The sequence below is a fragment of the Ovis aries genome, chromosome 20 (genome assembly GCF_016772045.2).
Source record: "Ovis aries strain OAR_USU_Benz2616 breed Rambouillet chromosome 20, ARS-UI_Ramb_v3.0, whole genome shotgun sequence".
NCBI lineage: Eukaryota > Metazoa > Chordata > Mammalia > Artiodactyla > Bovidae > Ovis > Ovis aries.
Window position 1 is genome coordinate 1,604,764 of NC_056073.1, and position 17,490 is coordinate 1,622,253.

The 17,490-nt window shown below is 38.5% G+C and overlaps 1 pseudogene; it reads right to left on the reverse strand.

The window, feature by feature from the left end:
* Nucleotides 1-3,545: 3,545 nt before the first annotated feature.
* On the reverse strand, nucleotides 3,546-17,061 carry LOC101111497 (EF-hand calcium-binding domain-containing protein 14-like; annotated as a pseudogene).
* Between the last annotated feature and the right edge of the window lie 429 nt (nucleotides 17,062-17,490).

Consider the following 17,490-nt stretch of genomic DNA (forward strand, 5'->3'; position numbering starts at 1 on the left):
CCATTTTTTGATTGAACAGTTTTGAGTTCCTTGGGTAATTCAAGTTCAAAGAGGACTTCCTGAGATCTGGATGTCCTGATATCATTTGAGAGAGATGCTGAAGCAATTAATCTCAGAGACAAACTGTTTTCACAATTTTCACACCCCACAGTTGGCACAGTTGCTTATGTTAGTAAAAAAAGTGTTAGAGATTTGGGCATTTGTCAGTGAGTCTCCCTTGAGATTAAAACTAAGCCCCACATTCTCCTATCACATCCTCTTTTCTGTCACAAAATGTTTATTATCCCTTCATTCCTATTTGTATGGTTTTAGCATTAACTCATAAATAATATGCTAGAAACTTGACAGAACATATTTAACTATATTTAAGTTGTTCAATCTTAAAATTGGATTAAGTCCTTTGTATTCTCTACTAACAGGGCTTACCAGGTGGCTCAGTGGGTAAAGAATCTGCCTACAGTAAAGGAGATGCCAGAGACTTAGGTTTGATCCCTGGGTTGAAAAGATTCTCTGGAGGAGGACACGGCAACCCACTCCAGTATTCTTGCCTGGAGAATCCCATGGACAGAGGAGCCTGGTGGGCTATAGTCCATGAGGTCACAAAGAGTTGGACACGACTGAGCAAGTGAGCATGCACACACCATCCTCTCTTAACGCATATATGTGGAATCCAGGAAAAATGATATAGATGCACTAGTACTAGGGCAAAATAGAGACACAGACATAGAGAAAGATATGTGGACCTGATGAGGGGGTCGATAAGAGAAGGTGGGATGAACTGGGAGATTAGGTTTGACATATGTACACTATCATGTATGAAGTAGGTAACTCATGAGAGCCTGCTGTGTAGCACAGGGAGTTCAGCTTGGTGCTCTGCCATGGTCTAGAGAGATGGGATGGGCGGCGGGAGTGAGAGGGAGGTTCAAGAGGAAGAGGATGCATGTGTGCAAACGGCTGATTCATGATGTTGTACAGCAGAAACTAATGAAAAATTGTAAAGCAACTCTACTCCAATAAAAGATTTAAATTGCAAAAAAAATTAAGTCTATAGTGATCTTACATTTTATATTTTACCAAGGCACAAAGTAGAGGTTAACAGATTATAGTTATGTTTGACTGAGGGTGAAAGTAACTTTTTAAGGTATATTAATAGTTCCTAAAACTAATAAAAAGCTAAAGTAATGTGACATGGAGTATATGGCTACTTTGTAGTTTTAATACTTTAAAAATTATTTTATGAAAATAATACATATTACAAATAGATGGGGAAACAATGGAAACAGTGTCAGACTTTATTTTTTTGGGCTCCAGAATCACTGCAGATGGTGACTGTAGCCATGAAATTAAAAGACACTTACTCCTTGGAAGGAAAGTTATGACCAACCTAGATAGCACATTCAAAACCAGAGACATTATTTTGCCAACAAAGGTCTGTCTAGTCAAGGCTATGGTTTTTCCAGTGGTCATGTATGGATGTGAGAGTTGGACTATGAAGAAAGCTGAGCGCCAAAGAATTGATGCTTTTGAACGGTGGTGTTGGAGAAGATTCTTGAGGGTCCCTTGGACTGCAAGGAGATCCAACCAGTCCATTCTAAAGGAGATCACCCCTGGGTGTTCTTTGGAAGGAATGATGCTAAAGCTGAAAGTCCAATACTTAGGCCACCTCATGTGAAGAGCTGACTCATTGGAAAAGACTCTGATGCTGGGAGGGATTGGGGACAGGAGGAGAAGGGGACGATAGAGGATGAGATGACTGGATGGCATCACGGACTCACAGGACGTGAGTTTGAGTGAACTCCGGGAGGTGGTGATGGACATGGAGGCCTGACGTGCTGCAATTAATGGGATCACAGATTCGGACATGACTGAGCGACTGAACTGAACTAAACAGAGTATTTGGGAAAGGGGAAAAGCACAAAGAAGAAAGCTGAAATTAATCATAATCAGTCACTCAGAAAGCTGTTATTAATATTTTGATGTTAATAGCAAACTTTATAGAGGATATTTCATTGTCTAAAAAGTACATTTGTGGCATAGTAACTTCCTAGGATCTCTTAAATGTATATGTGAGCTGTGGGACTAGTTCTGGATGATACATATGGTGGTGAAGAACACACCTCACCTTCTGGTCAAGCCAGCTAAGAGTTGGTGTAGCTCCCTCACCTCTCCTTCAAGCCACAATGACTTCAGAGACCATACGTGTCACCACCAAGGGTTCCAAGAGGAAGGAGGGCTCCCTGACCTGCAGCAGCTTCTATATGTGTGAGTAATCGAAGATTCAAACTCTGTTTTGGACTGCAAAATGGGCAATCTTATCTTGGTAAATGCCATTTCACAAAGGTGTAATCATTCTTAATATCAACTTTGTATTTTGGCTATTTTCACTGAACATTATATACAAATGCATTCAGTGAGATACACATTATATAACACATATACCATATGTACTATATAGGTCTCTTGTTAGAAAACATACTTCAAATAATAATTTAAATAACCATAAGTAGTGTGTGTATATATATATATACACAAACACACAATAGAATAATATATGTAGTAGTAATAATAATACTAAACTATTATATATGTTATTCATGATCATTTAAATTATTATTTTGCTACTATTATAAATATAATACTATTTATACATGTGTGTATGGATACATGTATGTATGCATGTAAATAGTATAATCATGTATATATTATTTATATATATTTTATATTATATGTATCCTATTTTATTGCAAACAATTCAAGCATATATATGTTATATACATTCTGTTATTGAGTGTATAAGTGAATGCATTTTATGTCAGACTACATAATCATATCCTCTGAAGCTAGGAATTCCATGCTTAATTTCCCTTTTCCTGCAGAATTATTGTGTTTTTTAATGTTTCCTAAGGATACCAAGGAGAAGGCAATGGCACCCCACTCCAATACTCTTGCCTGGAAAATCTCATGGACAGAGGGGCCTGCTGGGCTGCAGTCCATAGGGTCGCTAAGAGTTGGACACGACTGAGCGACTTCACTTTCACTTTTCACTTTCATGCATTGGAGAAGGAAATGGCAACCCACTCCAATGTTCTTGCCTGGAGAATCCCAGGAACGGGGAGCCTGGTGGGCTGCCATCTGTGGGGTCGCACAGAGTCAGACATGAAGTGACTTAAAAAAGCATTCCAAAGTGAGTCTCACATGTATTGTATAGTCTTCTTTATTAACTCAAACTATCCCAACTACAGTCCTCAAATTCAGTTGAAAGCTTTTTATCATTTTTGAGTGATGCTGTAATAGAAGTCCAAAACAAAATGTTACTTTGTTTTGGTGGATAATTAAATTATGTGATACTTTTTCCAATTCAGAGTGTAAATATTGCATTTTACTTGGCACACTATTGCAGGTGAAAAAAAAATTTAATATCTTTTTTATTAATTTGATTTTTTAATATACCACTCATTTAATCAAAAAGAAACTGAGTAGATATTAGGTAATCTAGGGCACACATTCATTTCTAAAATAAGCCTGATAAAGTTAGACATCTAAAGCTATTCTTCCTCTAAGAATGAGTATCTTCCATCTCCATCAGAATCAAACTCTCTCAAGTGCTCTGGTTCTGGCATAACAGAATCTAAGGAGTTCCTGATTTCCTGGTAAGTCAGCTTCCCACCCACATCACAGTCAGTGTTATGAGCAAGTCCTGAAGATTTTGATACTAGAAATTGCTGATAGGGAGACAGGTCTTACCTGGGCAGATTTTTCAATCTGATCTCCAAGAGACTGGGAATTTGGGCAATGCTGAGGGCTTTGACCTGAAACCCTGTACTTGCTCTTCATTTGGTAGTTTCTGGAGGCCTGCTGCTTTCAGGTTTGTCTGTGAGAGCATTGATCAGCTAGTTTCTCTCTGAGCTTGAATACCTGAGAATCTGAACTATCTTCTTTCTTTATTGTTACTATTCAATCACCCAGTGGTGTCTTTTTGTAACTCCATGGACTGCAGCAGCACATCAGGCCTCCATGTCCCTCACCATCTCCCAGAGTTTGTCCAGGTTCATGTCCATTGCATTGGTGATTCTATCTGACCATCCCATCCTCTGATGCCCTCTTCTTCCTTTAAGTCCTAGGATTTTACAAACTGTATTCTGCTGGTCACTTGGTGCAAAGACTCTTTTTGGAGAGACAGCTGGAAGACAGGTTCACTTGCTTTACTACCTTGCTTATACCAACCAAAATTCTTTCTATCAAGTTGACTCTCTGGGTAAGATTATTAACTGCCTCATTCATTCCCTCAAGTTTAAGATACTTCCATCTCTGGTACTCCCCTGGGGCACTGTTTACCTCTTCTAAAAATCTATGGAGGTACATGATATCCTGTTTCAAATTTGCACTGTGTGTTTTATTGTCAAGTTCAGATATAGCTGTAAGTGATGAAATGATCCGGTTGCTTCCACTGGTCTCCTTTAAGGCATGCTGATTCATGCCACTCTGCAGTAACTTCATGGTTTTCTTGTATTCATCCACAGTCTTCTGTATTGCCTTCACAGCAAGACAGATGTTGTTTAAAGTGTTGCTAATAGAACTTAAACTCTTCTGAAGTCCCTCTACAGTGCCAGGCAAGCTAATTAAGTCTGCAGCTAACTTGACATTGGCTTTGAGGTGGTTTATTACAGAAGTCAACAGAGAAATCTGCTTATTCATTTCTGTGATGTTTATCCAGACTTTGTTCAACTCCAGCTCTTCAGATTCAATCTTCTTAAGTTGTTTTTGTTTGCTAAGTAGCTCTTCCTTAACTTTTGGAACTTCTTGGAACAGCTTTCTGATTAGATTTCATTGTTCTAAACTTTTCCTTGCTGTTGTTGTCATTTAGTTGTTGAGTAATGTCTGACTCTTTGTGACCCCATGGACTGCAGCACGCTAGGCTTCCCTGTCCTCCATCATTTCCTGGAGCTTCCTCAGGCTCATGTCCAGCAAGTCAGTGATGCCATCCAGACATCTCTTCCTCTGTCATCCCCTTTTCCTCATGTCTTCAATCTTGCCCAGTGTTAGGGTCTTTTCTAATGAGTTGGTTCTTTGCATCAGGTGGCCAAAATATTGGAGCTTCAGCTTCAGCAGCAATCCTTTCAATGAATATCCAGGATTGATTTCCTTTAGGATTGACTGGTTTAATCTCCTTGGAGTCCAAGGGACTGCAAGAGTCTTCTCCACTGTCACAGTTCAAAAGCATCAGTTCAATACGCTTACACCAGTGCTTCCAACCAGCGTTTCCACAATGGCTTCCCAGAAACCAAAGAACTCCACATGGTGAACTTCCTTCAACTTGAATCCCTGAGTGACTGCATGGATCCCTGAGTGACAGTATGGACCCCTGAGCTACTGCAACTGACAGGATTCTTTTATCCAGAAGATGTGTTGATGATGAATACTTCCAAGGTTGGTGTCATAGCCACATAGAAATAGAGAAGAAACCCAGCTCCACCCACCAGAACTCGAACACAAGCCTCCCTAACCAGGAAACCTTGACAAGCCACTGAGAGAACCCCACCCACAATGAGGAAGCTCCATAATAAAGAGAACTCCACAAATTACCAGAATATAAAACGGCCACCCCAAACGTAGCAATATAACCAAGATGAAGAGACAGAGGAATACTCAGCAGGTAAAGAAACAGGAGAGTTGCCCACTAAACCAAACAAAAGAGGAAGAAGTAGGGAATCTACCTGAGAAGGAATTCCGAATATTGATAGTGAAAATGACCCAAAATCTTGAAATCAAAATGGAATCACAGATACATAGCCTAGAGACAAGGACTGAGAAGATGCAAGAAAGGTTTAACAGGGACCTAGAAGAAATAAAAAAGAGTCAAAATATAATGAATAACGCAATAAATGAGATCAGAAACACTCTGGAGGCAACAAATACTAGAATAACGGAGGCAGAAGACAGGATTAGTGAAATAGAAGATAGAATGGTAGAAATAAATGAATCAGAGAGGAAACAAGAAAAACGAATTAAAAAAAAAAAACGAGGACAATCTCAGAGACCTCCAGGACAATATGAAATGCTCCAACATTCGAATTATAGGAGTCCCAGAAGAAGAAGACAGAAAGAAAGATCATGAGAAAATCCTTGAGGAGATAATAGTTGAAAACTTCCCTAAAATGGGGAAGGAAATAATCACCCAAGTCTAAGAAACACAGAGAGTTCCAAATAGGATAAACCCAAGGCGAAACACCCCAAGACACATATTAATCAAATTAACAAAGATCAAACACAAAGAACAAATATTAAAAGCAGCAAGGGAAAAACAGCAAATAACACACAAGGGGATTCCCATAAGGATAACAGCTGATCTTTCAATAGAAACTCTTCAGGCCAGAAGGGAATGGAAAGACATACTTAAAGTGATGAAAGACAATAACCTACAGCCCAGATTACTGTACCCAGCAAGGATCTCATTCAAATACGGAGTAGAAATCAAAAGCTTTACAGACAAGCAAAAGCTGAGAGAATTCAGCACCACCAAACCAGCTCTCCAACAAATTCTAAAGGATATTCTCTAGACAGGAAACACGGAAAGGGTGTATAAACCCGAACCCAAAACAATAAAGTAAATGGTAACGGGATCATACTTATCAATAATTACCTTAAACATAAATGGGTTGAACGCCCCAACCAAAAGGCAAAACTGGCCGAATGGATACAAAAACAAGACCCCTCTATATGCTGCTTGCAAGAGACCCACCTCAAAACAAGGGACACATACAGACTGAAAGTGAAGGCCTGGAAAAAGATATACCACGCAAATAGAGACCAAAAGAAAGCAGGAGTGGCAATACTCATATCTGATAAAATAGACTTTAAAACAAAGGCTGTGAAAAGAGACAAAGAAGGCCACTACATAATGATCAAAGGATCAATCCAAGAAGAAGATATAACAATTATAAATATATATGCACCCAATATAGGAGCACCGCAATATGTAAGACAAATGCTAACAAGTAGGAAAGGGGAAATCAACAATAATACAATAATAGTGGGAGACTTTAATACCCCACTCACACCTATGGACAGATCAACTAAACAGAAAATTAACAAAGAAACGCAAACTTTAAATGACACATTAGATCAGTTAGACCTAATTGATATCTATAGGACATTTCACCCCAAAACAATGAATTTCACCTTTTTTTCAAGTGCTCATGGAACCTTCTCCAGGATAGATCACATCCTGGGCCATAAATCTAAACTTGATAAATTCAAAAAAATCGAAATCATTCCAAGCATCTTTTCTGACCATAATGCATTAAGATTAGATCTCAATTACAGGAGAAAAACTATTAAAAATTCCAACATATGGAGGTTGAACAACACACTTCTGAATAACCAACAAATCACAGAAGAAATCAAAAAAGAAATCAAAATATGCATAGAAACTAATGAAAATGAAATCACAACAACTCAAAACCTGTGGGACACTACAAAAGCAGTGCTAAGAGGAAAGTTCATAACAATACAGGCATACCTCAAGAAATAAGAAAAAAGTCAAATAAATAACCTAACTCTACAACTAAAGCAACTAGAAAAGGAAGAATTGGAGAACCCCAGAGTTAGTAGAAGGAAAGAAATCTTAAAAATTAGGGCAGAAATAAATGCAAAAGAAAGAAAAGAAACCATAGCAAAAATCAACAAAGCCAAAAGCTGGTTCTTTGAAAGGATAAATAAAATTGACAAACCATTAGCCAGATTCATCAAGAAGCAAAGAGAGAAAAATCAAATCAATAAAATTAGAAATGAAAATGGAGAGATCACAACAGACAACACAGAAATACAAAGGATCATAAGAGACTACTATCAGCAGTTGTATGCCAATAAAATGGACAACGTGGAAGAAATGGACAAATTCTTAGAAAAGTACAGTTTTCCAAAACTGAACCAGGAAGAAATAGAAAATCTTAACAGACCCATCACAAGCACGGAAATTGAAACTGTAATCAGAAATCTTCCAGCAAACAAAAGCCCAGGTCCAGACGGCTTCACAGCTGAATTCTACCAAAAATTTCGAGAAGAGCTAACACCTATCCTCCTCAAACTCTTCCAGAAAATTGCAGAGGAAGGTAAACTTCCAAACTCATTCTATGAGGCCACCATCACCCTAATACCAAAACCCGACAAAGATGTCACAAAAAAAGAAAACTACAGGCCAATACCACTGATGAACATAGATGCAAAAATCCTCAACAAAATTCTAGCAATCAGAATCCAACAACACATTAAAAAGATCATACACCATGACCAAGTGGGCTTTATCCAAGGCATGCAAGGATTCTTCAATATCCACAAATCAATCAATGTAATTCACCACATTAACAAATTGAAAAATAAAAACCATATGATTATCTCAATAGATGCAGAGAAGGCCTTTGACAAAATTCAACATCCACTTATGATAAAAACTCTCCAGAAAGCAGGAATAGAAGGAACATACCTCAACATAATAAAAGCTATCTATGACAAACCCACAGCAAACATTATCCTCAATGGTGAAAAATTGAAAGCATTTCCCCTAAAGTCAGGAACAAGACAAGGGTGTCCACTTTCACCGCTACTATTCAACATAGTTCTGGAAGTTTTGGCCACAGCAATCAGAGCAGAAAAAGAAATAAAAGGAATCCAAATTGAAAAAGAAGAAGTAAAACTCTCACTGTTTGCAGATGACATGATCCTCTGCATAGAAAACCCTAAAGACTCCACCAGAAAATTACTAGAGCTAATCAATGAATATAGTAAAGTTGCAGGATATAAAATCAACACACAGAAATCCCTTGCATTCCTATACACGAATAATGAGAAAGTAGAAAAGAAATTAAAGAAACAATTCCATTCACCATTGCAACGAAAAGAATAAAATACTTAGGAATGTATCTACCTAAAGAAACTAAAAACCTATATATAGAAAACTATAAAACACTGGCGAAAGAAATCAAAGAGGACAGTAATAGATGGAGAAATATACCATGTTCATGGATCAGAAGAATCAATATAGTGAGGATGAGTATACTACCCAAAGCAATTTACAAATTCAATGCAATCCCTATCAAGCTACCAGCCATATTTTTCACAGAACTAGAACAAATAATTTCAAGATTTGTATGGAAATACAAAAAACCTCGAATTGCCAAAGCAATCTTGAGAAATAAGAATGGAACTGGAGGAATCAACCTGCCTGACTTCAGGCTCTACTACAAAGCCACAGTCATCAAAACAGTATGGTACTGGCACAAAGACAGACATATAGATCAATGGAACAAAATAGAAAGCCCAGAGATAAATCCACACACCTATGGACACCTTATCTTTGACAAAGGAGGCAAGAATATACAATGGAGTAAGACAATCTCTTTAACAAGTGGTGCTGGGAAAACTGGTCAACCACTTGTAAAAGAATGAAACTAGATCACTTTCTAACACCGCACACAAAAATCAACTCAAAATGGATTAAAGATCTAAATGTAAGATCAGAAACTATACAACTCCTAGAGGAGAACATAGGCAAAACACTCTCCGACATAAATCACAGCAGGATCCTCTATGATCCACCTCCCAGAATTCTGGAAATCAAAGCAAAAATAAACAAATGGGATCTAATTAAAATTAAAAGGTTCTGCACAACAAAGGAAAGTATAAGCAAGGTGAAAAGACAGCCTTCGGAATGGGAGAAAATAATAGCAAATGAAGCAACTGACAAACAACTAATCTCAAAAATATACAAGCAACTTATGCAGCTCAATTTCAGAAAAATAAACGACCCAATCAAAAAATGGGCCAAAGAACTAAATAGACATTTCTCCAAAGAAGACATACGGATGGCTAACAAACACATGAGAAGATGCTCAACATCACTCATTATTAGAGAAATGCAAATCAAAACCACAATGAGGTACCACTTCACACCAGTCAGAATGGCTGCGATCCAAAAATCTGCAAGCAATAAATGCTGGAGAGGGTGTGGAGAAAGGGAACCCTCCTACACTGTTGGTGAACAGTGTGGAGAATCCTTAAAAAATTGCAAATAGAACTACCTTATGACCCAGCAAGCCCACTGCTGGGCATACACACCAAGGAAACCAGAATGGAAAGAGACACATGTACCCCAATGTTCATCGCAGCACTGTTTATAATAGCCAGGACATGGAAACAACCTAGATGTCCATCAGCAGATGAATGGATAAGAAAGCTGTGTGGTACATATACACAATGGAGTATTACTCAGCCATTAAAAAGAATTCATTTGAATCAGTTCTGATGAGATGGATGAAACTGGAGCCGATTATACAGAGTGAAATAAGCCAGAAAGAAAAACACCAATACAGTATACTAACACATATGTATGGAATTTAGAAAGATGGCAATGACGACCCTGTATGCAAGACAGGAAAAAAGACACAGCTGTGTATAACGGACTTTTGGACTCAGAGGGAGAGGGAGAGGGTGGGTTGATGTGGGAGAATGGCATTCTAACATGTATACTATCATGTAAGAATTGAATCGCCAGTCTATGTCTGACGCAGGATGCAGCATGCTTGGGGCTGGTGCATGGGGATGACCCACAGAGATGTTATGGGGAGGGAGGTGGGAGGGGGATTCATGTTTGGGAACGCATGTAAGAATTAAAGATTTTAAAATTGAAAAAATAAAAAACTACAAAGAAAGCTAAAAAAAAAAAAATGCTCCAAGGGAATTAAAAAAAAAAAAAAAAAGCATCAGTTCTTTGGCATTCAGCCTTCTTTATGGTCCAACTCTCACATCCATACATGACTACTGGAAAAATCATAACTCTGAATCTATGAACCTTTGTTGACAAAGTAATGTCTCTGTGTTTTAATGTGCTATTTAGGTTGGTCATAGCTTTTCTTCCATGGACCAAACGTCTTTTCATTTCATGTTTTCAGTCACCATCTATAATGATTTTGGAGCCTAAGAAGATAAAGTCTGTCACTGTTTCCTTTGTTTCCCCATCTATTTGCTATTAAGTGATCCTGGAGTGGGAAGTCAAGTGGGCCTTAGGAAGCATCCCTGTGAACAAAGCTAGAGGAGGTGATGAAATTTCAGCTGAGCTATTTAAAATCCTATAAGAAAATAAATAAATAAATAAATAACAATGAAAAAAAAAATAAAATCCTATAAGATGATGCTGTGAAAGTGCTGCACTCAATATGTCAGCAAATTTGGAAAACTCAACAGTGACCACAGGACTGGAAAAGTCAGTTTTCATTCCAATCTCAAAGAAAGGCAATGAAAAAGAGTGTTCAAACTATCGCACAATTCCACTCAATTCACATGCTAGCAAAGTAATGCTCAAAATTCTTCAAGCTAGGCTACAACAGTACTTGAACCTAGAACTTCCAGATGTTCAGGCTGGATTTAGAACAAGCCAAGGAACCAGAGATCAAATTGCCAACATCCACTGGATCATAGAAAAAGCAAGATAATTCCAGAAAAAAAAAAAATCTACTTCTGTTTCACTGACTATGTTAATGCCTTTGACTGTGCAGATCACAACAAACTGTGGAAAACTCTTAAAGGATGGGAATACTGGTCCACTTTACCAGCTTCTTGAGAATTCTGTATGCAGAGCAATTTGCATCGACACCAAGCCAACACAGGCCAGGACACAGGTGGCAAGGATGACAAAAGCACAGAGGGGATACCAGATCTTGCAGTATCATAAACAGTCTCCCTTGACAAGGCAAGAGTGATTCCAGCTGCATGAAATTCCTCTTCCTCCTCTTAGCTAGACTGAGAATCAGGAGGCTCAGTGCAAAGCAGGCAATGGCCTGAGCCTTTCTTGGGCTTCTTTTTTCACTTGTCCCCAGCCAAGTCTGTCAATGCACTGAGCTTTGCGCTTTTTCATCTTCTTGTGTGGGGTAAGTAAAACACCCACTCCTGAGCTGCCAGGTTCTGCCAGACATCCACTTCCCTTGCTTCCTTGGAGCTGTCTTCCAGGGTGAGAAATCCTGGGTCAGAGCCCTTCTGGTCAGTCCCACTGGGACCGCCCAGATCTGGTGGGAGCTGGAAGTTGGAGTCCAGAGGGAACTGAAATTCACATGGGTGGGGATAATCATGTAAATATAGCCAGGGAGCTGGTGATCCAAATTGATAAAGCCCTAGGCATGGAGTGTCAGTTACTTAAGATATTGGGGAGGGAGCAACATTTGTTTCAAAGATGAAAAGTCAAGTCAAGAATGAGAGTTTCTGAACCTTGGTCAGTAGATAGTATTTCTAAGAGTACTCTAGGATCTGGGGAAGGACACATAGGTAAATATTTTGGACTTCAGGCAGTATTTCCAATGGAGAGAAAAAAAAAAAAAGAAACTTGTTCTTGAATGGGAGGAGGGAGGATGCCGAGTGAGACCTTGGGAATGTGCTGGTCCTTCCCTAGCAGTCAGCAGGAGGGGGCTCCCAACCACTACAATCCGGGCAGAGAAAGCACCCAAGTCTGAGATGATCACATCCTCCCACCTCGATCCTGAGTGTGAAGGGAGCCAAGGAAAACCCAGAGCCTGGTTTGGAGGATTGGGCCTGAGAGGAGCGAGTTCCAAGCCTGGAGAGATCCCAGTCTTGTGGTCTGGGCCTGGGGGTGCAGTGAGGAGGGGCAATGGCAGCTGAGCCCACCTGATGCACCGCTTCCCAGAGTTTGAGTAGCTCCAGCTCAGGTGACTCTGAGCAATTCACATGCGAGTCCTCAACTCTGGCCTCCACTTGGGCTATGGCCTCAGATGCTCCCAACCTGTTGGTGGCAGGGACAGCAGTGGCTGTGGACTCTAGACCTGCATTAGCTGCTCCAGCCCAAGCTTCCTTCCTCTTTGGCAGTGGCTGTGGGTCTGTTGTTTGTTTGTTTGTTTGTTTTCTTTCTTTCTTTCTTTCTTTCTTAATTTTTATTTATTTGTTTATTTGAGGCTGTGCTAGGTCTTCATTGATACACGCAGGCTTTCTCTAGTTTCAATTTGTGGGTGCTACTCTCTAGTTGCCGTGCAGAGGCTTCTCATTGCAGTGGGCTCCCTTGTTTCCCTGAGACTCTAGGTGCATTGGCTTCAGTAGTTGCAGCAAATGGGCTTAGTTGCTCCATGGCATGTGGAGTGCTCCCTGACCAAGGATTGAACCTGTGTCCCCTGACATTGGCAGATAGATCCTTAACTACTGGACCCTCAGGGAAGTCTTTCCAGAAAAATGTACACCTACAAGTACTGAGGGAAGACTTGTAATGCCATCCTGCAGCGTAAATAACTATGATGATGGTCCTGTGATATTTCACTTGGCCCAGTATTAGCCAGCAGCACATAGGTTGACAGGGACTGTGGAGATCAATGAAGTGGCTTCTGGGCAGGAAGATGAAAAATCAAACAGGGCAAATGCCAAGAGCTAAGCCAACAATTTTAGGGAGATGGTTATCAGCCTGACATTGGTGATAATGTGTATTAGCTCACCATCCGAAAGGAGGAACTGTTTGGAGAAACGGATAATTCTCTAGTTCTTTCCGAATGTTTGATTTATTATTTTATTCTAATGTGATTAATTCATGCAATGCCAGATATCCAAAATACCCTCAAATATTAAAGAGTCCAAACTACTTGTCTTTCATCTTCAACCTTTGACAAAAGGGGTAGACAAATTTAAGGTTAAATATCAAATAAATCTTTCATTCTTCATCTACCTCCAGTAACACTCATCAAATATTCACGTTTTAATCCAGTATATATCAGACTTGCACTAGCTTTTCATAAAATTAATAAGGCAAATTTAGGGGTTCTTTTCATGACACTGGAGAAGAGAATGACAAACCACTTCAGTATTCTTTCCTTGAGAACCGCATGAACAGTATGAAAAGGCAAAAACTAAGCCTGGCATGCTGCAATCCATGGGGTCACAGAGTCAGACACGACTGAACTGACTGAGGGGTTCTTTTCATGAGAACTTAAAGTTGTTTCCATCAGAGCTTGTAACCTTGTGCTGCACTTCCTAGTTCTTGACTGAAAGACTTGTTGCAAGTCTCAAAACTATTTTTGAAATAAGTAGGGTGGTAATAGATCATTAACAGCAAAGAGATTTTTAAAAAAAGCAAATAGGCACACTGACATACAAATAAACAGATAAAGCACAGAAGCATAAAGGGTATAACACCTTGTAAAAGTCAAAATTTAAAAAATCTGCAATTTATATCCATTATTGTTGATACTTATAGGTAAATCTTCTTAAATTTGAGAATTATGTTTTCTAAAAACATACAAAATTCTCTGTAAGTTAGATTTTTAAAAATACTTTCCCTTACATAACATTAACCAAGAGTAGACCTTGATCTGTTATTTGTGTCTTAATAGGCACATCACCAATGGATTCATCCCTAAAGGCAACGAAATTCAAGTGTGTTCAATGTAGACGTATTTGAATCATTATTTGGCCCACAAAATAATGTAACTATAGGAAAGTAGGTATCCTCTTGAAATATTTCACTCTAAATATAAAATGTGTGCATGTTTTGTCATGTTACATAGTAACAATTTAATACATTCTTTTAATCAGAAAATTTTGTGTTTTCAACAATTTTAATGTTCTTTTGTCATTGCGATAAAGTAATAGTTTATAGGAAAACAGCTTCCAGCAGTCTAAGAATCTTTTCCATAAAGAGTGCTCAATAAATATGGTAGTGTTAATGGTTTTATAATTGGATAGAGAAACAATTTTTATCAACCATTATCAAAGGTATGAATTCCTCAATAGGAATACTTTTGAAGAAAAGTATTTTTTCAATTCTGTTTGTAATTCTTTTAAAAGCACATCATTTCTTAATTTTGTTTATGTTACCTTTTGATGCAAAAAAGAAAGACAAATCACTCTGAGTAAAATTCTGTTGAGAATTAACATTGAGTATTTTATTTAGTATGTTATCCCCTTTTTACCTGCATATCTGAAAACAAGTCATATTAGAAAATGCTTACACATTTTCAATTTTAGCACTTAAAATACACACCAAAAAATCAGGTTTTGGAACTGCTTCCCTTCATGATGATATATTAGTCATTAAAGCTAGCAAAAGAAGAATAAGAAACCAATAATGGTCACTGAAAATAGATTTATAATGTTGTGATTTTCATAAAAATATGTCTTTGTTGGTTTTTAAAATTACTCAAGTACATTAAGGGTTTAAAAAGATGAAATGAGCCAAAACGTTTTAAAGAAAAGGTATTTTAGAAAGTTTAAAGTTTTTTCAGAAAACTTTCTAAAACTTTTACTCATTAGTACAATATCAGATTTAATTTCAAGAATTTATATTTCAAAAGAGGTTTACTGGAGTAATAGCAGCATCATAGTGAAATAGGAAGCCTCAGGCCCACATTCCCCTGTAGAAACACTGACTTCATAACAATATATGCCCATAGTGCCTTCATGAGAACCCAGAAGCCAGCTACAGCACCCCAGGTAAGTGTAAAGCCAGAGAGAATTGACAGAATTCAGTAAGGTGTTCCTTGCATTTACCCACCTGGTCCTGCGCATTATAGAATGATGTAGAGAAAGCTCCCACATTCCAGGCTCCTCTCTCTACTCAAGAGGGAAAGAGAAGGGTCGGCTGTGAGCCTATTGTTCTGGCTCTCAGAGGGCTGCCCAAGGAAAGGATTTTGTCCAGCCTGACTCTGAGCACCAAGCATGGACTTGATTGACAGTTAGATGCCACACTGAGGGTTTCTGTGACAACATCAGAGAGACTGTCTTACTGCAGAAAGACCCAAGGCAGAGCAAAAGCTTACAGGATCCAGAGGAGGGGGTCAACTTTCACTGGGAAATTACTTACAAAAGCCCAGAAAAGATATAGCTTTAGAAGACTTTAGACACTCCCCAAATCTCCAGCTGGGCTCACTAGTGAACATTTTCCTAGTATAAAAGTAGTAAGGGCTGAGAGGTGTGACTGTTTATTGGTTTTTAATTGAAAAACAATTTAAACATTTTTATTTCTTTTAGAGCAGATTTAGGTTCACAGAAAAATTGAAGGGAAAGTGGAGAGATTCCCCAGATTGCTCCTCTCCTGAAAATGCACAGCCTCCCCCATCATTCACATCCTCTACCAGAGAGGCACATTTATTAAAACTACTGAACCTATATTGAGAAATCATAATCACTCAAAATCCACTATTTACATTATAGTTCTCTCTGGCTGTTGTGTGGGCTTCCCTGGTGGCTCAGCTGGTAAAGAATCTTCCTGCAATGCAAGAGACCTGTGTTCAATCCCTGGGTTGGGAAGACCCCCTGGAGAAGGGAAAGGCTACCCACTCCAGTATTCTGACCTGGAGAATTCCATGGGCTGTATAGTTCCTGGGGTCGCAAAGAGTTGGACACGACTGAGCGACTTTCACTCACTTTTCACTCACTCTGGCTGTTGTACATTCAATAGGTTTGGACAAATACATGACAAGTATGAATAACTACAGTATCCTACAGATATTTTCATTACCCTAAGAATTACCTATGCTCTATCCATCCTTTCCTCCAACCTATGAAAACCACTTTTTCTTTTCTTTTTGGTCTCTGTAGTTTGCTTTTTCCAGAATGACACATAGGAATCTTATAGTTAATAGCTGTTTCAGATTAGCTTCTTTAACTTACAAATATGCATTTAAAGTTCCTCTATGTCTCTTCATGGTTTGATAGTTCACTTCTCATTAGTGCTAAATAATATTCTACTGTCTGTATATACCACAGTTTGTTTATCACTCAAGGACATCTTGGTTGCTTCCAAGTTTTGGCAATTATGAATAAATATACTATAAATATCTTGGTGTGAGTTTTTGTGTGGACATAAGTTTTCACATCTTCTGGATAAATACCAAGAAGTGTGATTGCTGATAATATGGTAAGAGTATGTTCATTTTTCTTAGAAACTATCAAATTGCCTCCAAAGTGACTGTATCATTTTGCATTCTTACCAATGAAGAATGAGAGTTCCTGTTGTTCCACACCCATGTCAGCATTTGGTGTTGTCAGTGCTCTGGATCTGGGCCATTCTAATAGTTGCATAATGATAGCTCATTATTTTGATTTGCATTTCCCTGATGACACATGACAGGCAGCATCCTTTCATATGCTTATTTGCCATTTGGATATCTTCTTTGGTGAGGTGCCTGCTAAATGCCTTGGCCCATTCTTTAATTGGTCTGTTTGTGTTCTTACTGACGTTTAAGAGTTCTTTGAATATTTTGGATTCCAGTCTTTCATCAGAATGTCTTTGCAAATACTTTCTCCTGGTATATGGCCTATGTTCTCAATCTCTCAACATGGTCTTTCACAGAGCAGTTTCAATTTTAATGATATCCAACTTATCAATTATTCATTTTATGGATAATGCCATAGACATTGTGCTGCCATACCCAAGGTTATTTATATTTTCTCATCTGTTATATTTAGAACTTTTATTTTACATTTGCACATTACAAGTATTACTGTACA